This window comes from Phyllobates terribilis, unplaced genomic scaffold (assembly GCF_046119375.1).
Source record: "Phyllobates terribilis strain yellow unplaced genomic scaffold, ASM4611937v1 Scaffold_4__5_contigs__length_816908805, whole genome shotgun sequence".
Lineage (NCBI taxonomy): Eukaryota > Metazoa > Chordata > Amphibia > Anura > Dendrobatidae > Phyllobates > Phyllobates terribilis.
In genome coordinates, this window is record NW_027362764.1 from 684,248,190 (window position 1) to 684,259,617 (window position 11,428).

Below are 11,428 nucleotides of genomic sequence, written 5' to 3' on the forward strand. Positions count from 1 at the left end.
CTTTTTGAATCCTCTCTCTCTCTTCTCTAGTATTAGCTATCCCTCCTAGCTTTGTGTCATCAGCAAATTTAATCAGTTTACCCTCAATTCCTTCATCTAAATCATTGATAAAGATGTTGAACAATACAGGTCCCAGGACGGAGCCCTGTGGTACCCCACTTGAGACATTCATCCAGCTGGATGTGAAGCCATTTACAACCACCCTTTGAGTCCGATCACTAAGCCAGTTATGAATCCACCTAACAGTTGCCTGGTCCATTGCATACTTGGTCATTTTTTCAATAAGGATGGTGTGAGATACTTTGTCAAATGCTTTGCTGAAGTCAAGATATACTATATCTACAGCATTTCCCTGATCCACCCAGTCAGTGATTCTGTCATAGAAGGAAATTAAGTTAGTCTGACATGACTTGTTAGTTACAAACCCATGCTGACTCTGGTTAATCACTTCATTCTTATCCATGTACTTACATACATGTTGTTTAATAATTTGTTCAAAGATCTTTCCTGGTATAGAAGTCAGACTCACCGGCCTAAAGTTCCCTGGGTCCACCTTCTTCCCCTTTTTGAAGATAGGAACAACATTTGCTCTTCTCCAGTCTTCTGGGACTTCTCCTGTTCTCCAAGAATTTTCAAAGATTATGGAGAGTGGTTCTAAAATTTCTTCTACGATCTCCTTCAGTACTCTGGGGTCTAATTCATCTGGACCTGGAGACTTGAACTCATTTATGTTAGCTAAATATTCCCTCACAATCTTTCTGTTTACAGATAACTTGGATTCCTCTATTCCTTTAAAAGGACAGTGAAGATCAGTTGATGTTACATTTTCTTTCTGAGAGAAAACAGATGCAAAATAGGAATTAAAAAGTTCGGCCTTCTCAACATCCTCTCTTACCATTTCTCCATTTTCATCCTGTAAAAATCCTATAGCATCTTTGACTTTTCTTTTACTTTTGACATACCCCCAAAATCCTTTTTTATTGCTTTTGACATCTCTTGCAAGCCTTAATTCATTGTCAGCTTTAGCTAACCTGATACGTGCCCTGCAGGATCTGCAGACTGCATTATAATCTTCTTTAGATATGCCTCCCTCTTTCCATTTAATAAACATTTCTTTCTTTCTTTTTAGCATGTGTTTAAGTTCTGTGTTCATTCATCCTGGTTTCCTTAAATGCTTCCCATTCTTCCTACTTTTCGGGATTGTTAACGATTGTGCTTTGAGAATCTCATTTTTAAAAATTTCCCATCCTTCCTGGACATTTTTGTCCTTAAGGACATCCAGCCATTGGATCCTTCCTATTCTCTTTCTGAGTCTCTTAAAATCTGCCTTTCTAAAATCTAACCTTGAAGTTTGAGTCTTCACATGTCTTCCTCCTCTAGTTATCCAAAATTCTATAATAGCATGATCGCTGCCTCCTAGGGTCCCAGCCACCTTTACCTCCTCAACCATTTCCTCCCTGTTTATAAGGATTAGATCCAAAGTAGCAGATCCCCTTGTTTTCTCCCCTACCTTTTGGAAGATAAAGTAGTCAGCAAGAGAGGATAAGAATTTGCTTGACCTGTTAGTTTTACTTGAGAGTAGTGTTGAGCCACCCCCGTAGTGTTCGAGTTCGGTTCGGTTCGTCGAACACCCGTGTGTTCGCTGAACTGTTCGTCGAACTGTTCGTCGAACACCTTCGAACACCGTTAAAACCAATGACAGGCAAACAAAAACACATAGAAACACATAGAAAACACCTTCAAAGGTGTCCAAAAGCTGACAAACTGCTCAGAAGACACAACTAACACATGGAAAAGTGACAAGTACATATAGTCATGCGAAAAGAAAAGAGGTGGAGGAGTAAAAGGAGGGGGAGACACAGATATAGGCATGTCATGCCCTTCTAAAATCCAAAAAGTGAGAAGCCGAGACGGCCAGTCCGCTCCTGCCCGTGCCACCTCCGTGTCGCCGAGTTTGTGCCAGAGCCGCGGTGAACCCTGACGGCCAGCCCCCCTCTCCCAATACTGGTGCCTGTCCGCTGGTGGGTCGAGAGAGCCCCCCTGTGGTGGAGGCAGCTCTAAGCTTTTTAATTTAAATTGTCCCTCTAATTTGAATGAATACACTTTAAATCCATTTACAAGGATCTATTGGAGGGCAAGTCTCATGCCAGCAGCCGCGTAATTCCAGCTCCAGTAGCGTCCACTAAAGCTGCTGCAGTTAAAAAGCTTTTATAAGGATCGAGCTCGGCTGTCCACCGCAAGGCATCCTAGTGCCAGTCCCAGCCCCTATGCCTTGGGGTGCCTCCTGATGCTCTTCACTAAGTATCCCGTGGTCCCGAAGCATTTCCTTTGAAAAAATTAAGTGTCCAAACTACAGGTGGTGTAGCTTGCTTAACAGCCGGGATAATCCGCTGACTAGCAGACACTGCTACTAGGCACAAAGTATTTCCTGGGCTAGATGCAGTTAAAAATTTGTAAGTAGATACTCTCGTTGGATGCTGAGAAAGCATTCCATAGAGTCTCCTGGCACGCCATATATGATTCTCTTAAAAAGCTTGGGGTAGGGGTCTAGGGGACCCTTTTATAGCCAAAATCACGGCCCTGTATCACAATACGTCACCTAGGCTGAAGATAAATGGAACTGTAGCACCGAGGGCTCGGTTGCTACAGACGTATTGCACCTCACCCAGAGGTGTGATATCTCACTCTCAGATAAGGATGGAGTGTGGATCAGTACCCGACACCTGCATGCATTACACCACATTGCCGTGGGGCAGGGCGACCAATATGCCCCTGAGATGGGCACGACAGTCCCTGTCCCTGGCTGGAGTGGGGGGAGGGAACACTGAGGAAGGGGAACCCTGCAGTGCAGGAGCAGGGAGGAAGCAGTTCCTGGGTGCATTGAGAAGGGAGTATAAAAGGTGGGCACCATCTTAGTTCAGTGCAGAGAAGTCTGAGCAGAAGTGGCAGGGAGCAGGGGCTCTGCATGAGCTCTGCTCCGGAGGCGGGCCTAGTAACAGAGGCCCAGGCCTGCAAGAGGGAGAAGGAAGGAAGAGGAGCGGAGAAGGCTCCAGGAATGAGGAATGAAGGGATCCCAGGGGTGCGGACGGGCGAGTCGCCACCGCACGCCCGAATCCACCTGCGTGGAGGGGTCAGGCCAAAGGGGGAGACCGGTCCCCGAACTAGTGGAGGCAGGAAACGACCCTCAGCTAGAAACCGGAGGCTCTGACATTTTATGTGGCGCAGCCCCTTGCTCCACCCGCTAGGAAGGCACCACATAGGGTCAGGGAAACTGGCGCCAAGTTTACCAAGAGGAGGCCCGAGGCAGCCGGACAGAAGTGTTGGTAAGAAAGGCCAGACAAAGGACACACAAAGGGGGTCCTGTGAAGCGCTCCAAAGTTATCTGGGAGTTGTCTGAGCCCCTCACCTGGTGAGCACAGTACGACGTGGGCAGCCGTTACCTGCAGACGTGGTCTGGATAATAAGAACTGTGAGTAAAGGCCCTGAACTGCATCACTGACTCCGTATCGTTACGGCTGCTGCCCTGCACCATCACCCCCATCCTCCGCATACACTGCCCTGAGGCTATACTCCTCCCGTGGGGAGTTATGCTACGCTCTGCTGCACCCACAACACCAGCCTTAGCGGTCTGCCCTGTAGCGGCGGTTCACTCTGACCGCAATCCACGGGTGGCGTAGTCGGACATTTAAACATCAAAACCACATAAATAGTTCCGCCACTGGTTTGACCGCCCTGAGCCACGGAACCGGATCGCCGCCACGAAGACTACAACCACCAGCATCCACCAAAAAGTGTCCGGCTCCGGGTGTCCCAAGGCCCAGGGGGTGCGTCAGAACATTTTCATCACCTTTCACAATCACCAATGGGACAAGGCAGGGATGTCCTCTGTCCCCTCTCTTATACATCCTAGTGACGGAGCACCTGCTCTCATCAATTCGCCATAACCCCAATATTAGGTGGATTGAGGTGGGAGGCACCGAGTACAAGTGCTCTCTATTTGCTGATGATGTCCTAGTATATATCACTCAATCACATATATCCATCCCTGCTGTTATGGCTGAAATAGATCACTTTGTTACATGGTCAAATTTTAAAATCAATGCAGCGAAGTCTGAGGCCCTCGATGTCTTCCTCCCTAAATCCATATAGGATTCCATCCAGTCCAACTTTCCCTTTGCCTGGCCCTCACAGGGTATCAAATACTTAGGAATTCCTATTCATAGAGACCTCTCCCATCTATGTTATCTTAATTTTGGGCCCTTTATTGAACAATTCCATACAGACCACGGTTGGCAAGTTAGAACTGTAAGATTCACTACGTGAACCACTGGTGTTTTGTGGAAAAGCACATGTACACCGCGTTCCAAATTATTATGCAAAAAGTGTTTAGGAGTGATAAGGGAAGAATTTGTTTGTTTGTCAGTTAAACTCATTGATGGTGATGTGTGTCAGGGCTCTTTATATCACTGTAAGCAATTGCAGACACCTGTGCTAATTAGTTTGGCAGGTGTGTCCAATGAAAGGCAAGACTACTTAAGAAGGCTCTCTCACATTATTAAGCAGCCTACATTTTCTGCCAAAATGGGAAAGAAAAAGGATGTGTCGGCTGCTGAGAAGCAACAAATTGTGGAGTGTTTAGGTCAAGGCATGACTACAATCAACATTGTGCGATGATCAGGATGAAGTGTCTTGGCAATCAAGAAGTATGTAGCTGATTCACAGTACACATGTGTGCGTGCTGATAAGGGCAAATTGAGGACTCTTTCCTACAGGCAATTACGTCAGGTTGAAACAACAGCGGCAAAAAAGCCTTGTCATAGCAGCAGACAAGTTTTTGAAGCTGCTTGTGCCTCCAACGTCCCCCGAACAACAAGATGCAGGGTCCTTCAGAGGTTTGCAGCTGTGCATATGCCATCCTGTCGACCTCCTCTATCCACTTCACACAAGCAGAAACGGCTCCAGTGGGCCAAACATTACATGAAGACTGATTTCAAAACTGTTTTGTTCACGGATGAGTGCCGTGCAGCGCTCGATGGTCCAGATGAATGGAGTGGAGGATGGCTGGTTGATGGACACCCCACGCAAACACGGCTACAGCGCCAACAAGGAGGAGGTGGAGTAATGTTTTGGGCTGGAATCATGGGGAGAGAGATTGTCGGCCCCTTTAGGATCCCTGAAGGCGCTAAAGATGAACTCCATAATGTATGTGGATTTTCTCAAACAGCACTTCCTGCCATGGTTCAAGAAGAAGAACCGTGTATTTCACAGCAAGATCATTTTTCTGCATGATAATGCACCATCTCATGCTGCACATAAAACATCTGCATCTCTGGCTGATATGGGCATAAAAGGGGACAAACTTATGGTGTGACCCCCATGCTCCCCTGACCTCTACCCCATTCAGAACCTTTGGAGCATCATTAAAAGGAGTGTCTATGATGGCGGGAGGCAGTTCACATCTAAGCAACAGATCTGGGAGGGTATTCTGTCCTCATGCAAAACAATTGAAGCAGAAACCATCCAAAACCTGACAAATTCAATGGACGAGAGAGTTCAGAAGCTCCTTTCGAACAAGGGGTCCTATGTGAAAATGTAACATCACCTAGAATAAAGTTTTGAGTTGAAAACTGTTTGATTTCAGTTTCTAACAACCTGCTAATGCTTATAATTTCAAAAATGACCATTTTTTTGGTCTTTATTAAAATGAAAAGGTTGATCGAAAAGTTTGGGGGATCTAAGAGTGTGGCAACCCAGTAGTCATGATTACTTCGAATTCTGACAATATGAGGGTCATGCTGCAGGTAGTGCAGCAAGAAGGCACTTATGTGTCTTGCGCATCTCGGAGCCCCAAAATTATTTTCCGGGCTAGATGCAGCTAAAAATTATTTTTAATTTTAAATCTGGTGAAGCTTATTATAGATGGCCTAATAGGATCAGTGCTGCACACTGCTACAAAGCCCAAATTATTTTCCAGTCAAGATACAGATAAACATGATTAGTAATTTGAAAGCTTAAAACGGTTGGTAGGGTGATTTTAACCAATCATCAAGCTTTTACTCTCCCCAGGATGACACAGGGGTAGAAAAGTCGTTTCGGATCCATGATTTGTTCATCTTTATGAACGTGAGTCTGTCTACATTATCAGTGGAGAGCCGCGTGCGCTTATCTGTCAGCACACCACCAGCAGCGCTGAACACACGTTCAGACAGAACGCTGGCTGCGGGGCATGACAAGATCTCCAAGGCGTAAGTGGCTAGCTCCGGCCATTTATCCAGATTGGAAGCCCAAAAAGAGCAAGGGTCCAGTGACACAGTCGTGGCTTCAATGTTTACTTGGAGATACTCCTGTACCATCGTCTCTAGGCGTTGACTATGTGTCAGACTTCTTGTCTCCTGTGGCCTTGCAAAGGATGGGCTAAAAAAGTGGTGAAATGATTCCGCAAAATTGATGTTACCAGCAGATACTGTGGTTCTGTTACGGTTTGAGTGCTGAACACTTGACGGTCCCACGGTTGGCAAGTTGGAACTGTGAGATTCACTACGTGCACCACTGGTATTTTGTGGAAAAGCACATGTAAGATTCTGCAACAGTCTCTGCTGATACTCCTGCATGCGTGCATCCCTTTCTATGGCAGGAATAATTTCTGCAAATTTACTTTTGTACCGGGGATCTAACAGTGTGGCAACCCAGTAGTCAGGATTATTTCTAATTCTCACAATTCGAGGGTCATGTTGCAGGTAGTGCAGCAAGAAGGCACTCATGTGTGTTGCGCATCCAGGAGCACCAAGTCCCTGTTGTGTTGGTGGCGAGGTAACAATCATGCTTCCTTCCTCTGTCCTCTCCCCCCAACCTCGCACAACAGAAATGTGATCAAGGTCTCCCTCATCTGATGAGTCTTCCATCAGTTCGTCCTCCACTTCTTCCTGGGCTCCTGCACCTTCCTCACTAGTTTGGCTGCTACCATGCGCCCTGGTAAAACCATCTCCCCCACCCTCACATGCCTGCCGCCTTGGTGCTGCCGACCGTCTGGACCTTGCAGATGTTAGCCCTTCCGCATACAACTCCTCCTCCTCTACTTCCTCCACCTCCTCTTGTGCCACCACCTGACTCCGCATTCTGTTTAACATGTGCTCCAGCATGTAAATCACCGGAATAGTCATGCTGATAATGGCATCGTCAGCACTAAACATCTTCGTCGCCATTTCAAAACTGTGCAGAAGGGTGCATAGGTTCCTGATCTGAGACCACTCCTCCAGCGTGATTTGCCCCACCTCTGAATCTCGTTGGCCCAGGCTATACGTCAGAACGTATTGCACCAGGGCTTGTCGGTGCTGCCACAGTCGCTGCAACATGTGCAGAGTTGAATTCCACCGGGTAGGCACATCGCATTTTAGCCGGTGAAGTGGCAGGCCCAACGACTTCTGTAGAGATGTAAGTCGCTGAGCTGCGGGATGCGAACGGCGGAAGTGAGCACACAGCGACCGTGCCCTCTGCAGAAGGCCATCTAGTCTGGGATAGTGGGCTAAAAATTGCTGGACAACCAGGTTCAACACGTGAGCCATACAAGGCACGTGTGTGACATTGCCCCGGCGAAGGGCCGCACCCAGGTTTGCAGCATTGTCGCACACGGACTTCCCTGGTTTCAGGTCCAGTGGAGACAACCATTCATGAAATTGGTTCTCCAGAGCTGACCACAACTCCTCAGCTGTGTGACTCACATTTCCCAGACATTTCAATGTAAAAACCGCCTGATGACGTTGAGCCCTACTGCCAGCATAGTAAGGAGGTGTGCAGGATCCCTTCTGCGCAGTTAGAAAGCTTGTGGCATGACCAGACAGGCTTTGGGTGCAGGTGGAAGACCGAGAGGAGGTTGAAGAGGCAGAAGCAGTGGAGGAACTTTGACATAAAGAGGATTGACGCACAACTCGTGGGGACGGCAAGACTTGGACAGCAGCCCCTTGTCCTGCTGTCACCATAGTTACCCAGTGCCCAGTCAGCGACATGTAACGCCCCTGTCCATGCCTACTCGTCCAAGTGTCTGTGGTGAAATGCACCCTGTCACACACAGAGTTTCTCAAAGAAGCGGTGATGTTGTGTGCGACATGCTGGTGGAGCGCAGGCACACCTTTCTTTGAGAAGTAGTGCCGACTGGGCATCTGGTACTGGGGCACTGCGACGGACATAAGGTCTCGAAAATCCTCTGTGTCCACCAGGCGGAAAGGCAGCATTTCTGTAGCCAAGAGCTTGCAGATGGTGAAATTCAACCTCTTAGCTTTCTCATGGCTAGGAGGAAATGGTCTTTTACTTGTCCACATCTGAGGGACCGAGGGCTGGCTATTGTGCTTAGACGGGGTTGATAAGGGTGTCCCCGGCAAACTGCCGGTCTGTGAGGAAGATGCAGGCGGACATGTTAGGTTGCCTTGATCCAAAGGTGGTGCTATCGATGTCGGACAGCGCTCAACACCAGCTGGTGTTACCACCTCCAAAGAAAATGATGACCTGCCAATCACGCTGGCTGTTGCGGGTAAAGAGGTGGCAGGTCTGCGCCCCAAAACAGGTGTGACTGCTGTCCCCCCAGTCACAGAGGATGAAGAGGCCGCGGATGCACAAGATATGGCAGACGGTGATTGGCCCGGCCGGCTAGGCCGCATTGTAGCACACTGAGCTTCCCACTGCAACTTATGCTTCATGTCCATGTGCCGGTTCATGCATGAAGTACTCAAACTATGTATTTTTTGGCCTCTACTTAGCTTTTGCTGACAAATGTTACAGATAACACGAGTTGGGTCATCTTTATCGATCTGAAAAAATGCCCAGGCTATGCAAGGCTTAGCACCCATGCGACCTGAAGAGCCACCACGACTTGTGGTGAGAGGCAGAGTTGTGTTTGAGGATGCAGTTGTTGACGTGCTTCCAGTACTACGTCTCTGTCCAGGAAGGCGCAACCTGACCTCGTCGTCATTAGCATCTTCCTCCACCTCCTCTGCTGACCTCATCTCTTGGCTGACTGTGGGTTGACAGTAAGTGGGATCTTCGACCTCATCATCATCACCCTGTGCGTTATCACACCCGTCGTCCTCAGAGCCAACCTGTTCCTGCCCTGACAAAAAACTAAAGTTGTCGCTCCAATCAGGTATTTGAGTCTTATCATCGTCTTCCTCATTGTCTCCACCAACAGGAGTTACAGTTTGGGAATGAGGGTCTACATTATGGTCAGAACCTTCTGCGTCTGGTCCTGGATCCGACTCATAAAGATTCTGGGCATCAGTGCAGATCATTTCCTCGTCTGGATTCACAGAAGCGCTGGAGTCGACCTCTGATTCCCAGGCTATAGTATGAGTAAACAGCTCTGCAGACTCAACCATCTGTTCTACCTCATACTCAGACGGGCAGCTGGAGATTTGGGAGCTGTGAGGAAGCAAGTGCGATTTGGGTGACACCTTTGAGGACTGGAGTATTTGTGATGTTGAAGTTGATGTGGAGGAGAGCCCACTTAAAGGAGCACTTGATATCCGTTGAAGCACCTGCTGTTTTTGTGCCTCATCTGGAATTTGTAGCGATTGGCGTGGCCGTAAGAAAGGGATCTTATCACATTGTCCGCTAAAAGAAGTAGACATTTTAGTTTGGCTGGAAGATGGTCTTTCTTCTGCACCTACCCCACGGACACAACCTTTTTTCCCCTTCCCAACACGCCTATTCCCCTTTCCACCAGCAGCAGGCCTTTTTCCACTCATTTTGGTGGTTAACTAATTCACAACTCTGGAGTTGTTTGCACAAAAAAACAATGGATGGTAACCGAGCAGAGCTGAGTGGCCAAACTGTGGTATTAGGCCAAAACTATTGGCTGGGCTAGATGCAGAAAAAAATTATTTTTAATTTGCAACCTGATGGAGGTCAGTATAGATGGACTAATAGACCAAGTCCCACACACCGCTAGAAGCCCAAATATTTTTTCAGAGCTAGATGCAGAAAAAAATTATTTTTAATTTGCAACCTGATGGAGGTCAGTATAGATGGACTAATAGACCAAGTCCCACACACTGCTAGAAGCCCAAATATTTTTTCAGAGCTAGATGCAGAAAAAAATTATTTTTAATTTGCAACCTGATGGAGGTCAGTATAGATGGACTAATAGACCAAGTCCCACACACTGCTAGAAGCCCAGATATTTTTTCAGAGCTAGATGCAGAAAAAAATTATTTTTAATTTGCAACCTGATGGAGGTCAGTATAGATGGACTAATAGAACAAGTCCCACACGCTGCTAAAAGCCCAAATATTTTTTCAGAGATAAATGAAGAAAAAAATTATTTTTAATTTGCAACCTGATGGAGGTCAGTATAGATGGACTAATAGACCAAGTCCCACACACTGCTAGAAGCCCAAATATTTTTTCAGAGCTAGATGCAGAAAAAAATTATTTTTAATTTGCAACCTGATGGAGGTCAGTATAGATGGACTAATAGACCAAGTCCCACACACTGCTAGAAGCCCAAATATTTTTTCAGAGCTACATGCAGAAAAAAAATATTTTTAATTTGCAACCTGATGGAGGTCAGTATAGATGGACTAATAGACCAAGTCCCACACACCGCTAGAAGCCCAAATATTTTTTCAGAGCTAGATGCAGAAAAAAATTATTTTTAATTTGCAACCTGATGGAGGTCAGTATAGATGGACTAATAGACCAAGTCCCACACACTGCTAGAAGCCCAAATATTTTTTCAGAGCTAGATGCAGAAAAAAATTATTTTTAATTTGCAACCTGATGGAGGTCAGTATAGATGGACTAATAGACCAAGTCCCACACACTGCTAGAAGCCCAAATATTTTTTCAGAGCTAGATGCAGAAAAAAATTATTTTTAATTTGCAACCTGATGGAGGTCAGTATAGATGGACTAATAGAACAAGTCCCACACGCTGCTAGAAGCCCAAATATTTTTTCAGAGATAAATGAAGAAAAAAATTATTTTTAATTTGCAACCTGATGGAGGTCAGTATAGATGGACTAATAGACCAAGTCCCACACACTGCTAGAAGCCCAAATATTTTTTCAGAGCTAGATGCAGAAAAAAAATTATTTTTAATTTGCAACCTGATGGAGGTCAGTATAGATGGACTAATAGACCAAGTCCCACACACTGCTAGAAGCCCAAATATTTTTTCAGAGCTAGATGCAGAAAAAAAATATTTTTAATTTGCAACCTGATGGAGGTCAGTATAGATGGACTAATAGACCAAGTCCCACACACCGCTAGAAGCCCAAATATTTTTTCAGAGCTAGATGCAGAAAATTTTTTTATGCAATTTGCAACCTGATGGAGGTCAGTATGGATGGAATAATAGACCAAGTCCCACACACTGCTAGAAGCCCAAATATTTTTTCAGAGCTAGATGCAGAAAAAAATTATTTTTAATTTGCAACCTG